We start from the raw sequence: 796 nt of genomic DNA, 5'->3' as shown, positions 1-796 counted from the left end.
ATATATATGATTAATATCATATAATATAAGGGACATTTATATACATACCAACCAATTCCTATGTATTTTCATATTTGATACATATTTTTTACTTTTTATATTTATATAAACTAAATCTTTCAAATGATATTAGGAAATGATATGCCAACAACAAATTTTCATCATCCATCATGAATCTCGATGTAAAACACGAATCGCAAGGCAGCCTTTTGAGCAAGAAACATTCAAACTTCGATTAAGAGTCATCTAGAGCTCTGATTTAAGTAAACTTATAGTCAAACTGACCGGCTCAATGAGACGAACCCAATGATATAAAAACTAGTCTAATCTGAGTCAGATCAAGCTCAGATCAAATCATTAAACCACACTTGGATGATTTTTGAAGGCATTTGGAAGGTCAAACGGATGTTGGATATAGCGAGTTTATAGTCAAATCGAGCGTCTCAACAAGACGAATCCAACGAGCCCAAGATTGCTTAATTTTGATATTGTTAAGGCACTCAAATATCCACCAAACATCATATGATTGACGGAAGCTCTTCGGACTGTCCGATCAAAAATGTTTCATATGCCTGCATTAATTGTACACAGAACACTACAAATAGAGCACCACCCCTCACATGAGAGAGGAGGCTTGTGATAGAACTTGAGGTTTTGAGAAAGAGCTCAAGTCCAACATCATCTCTATCATCGTCGACCTTCGTCGACCACCAACGACTGTCGTCGACCACTACCGACCGTTGGTGACCACCGCCGACCTCTGTCGACCACCGCCGGCTAACGTCGGCCGCCGCCG

This window comes from Phalaenopsis equestris, unplaced genomic scaffold, assembly GCF_001263595.1.
Source record: "Phalaenopsis equestris unplaced genomic scaffold, ASM126359v1 Scaffold000002, whole genome shotgun sequence".
In the NCBI taxonomy this organism is placed as follows: domain Eukaryota; kingdom Viridiplantae; phylum Streptophyta; class Magnoliopsida; order Asparagales; family Orchidaceae; genus Phalaenopsis; species Phalaenopsis equestris.
The sequence above is the reverse complement of the archived record's forward strand: the minus strand, read 5'-3'. Positions refer to the sequence as shown.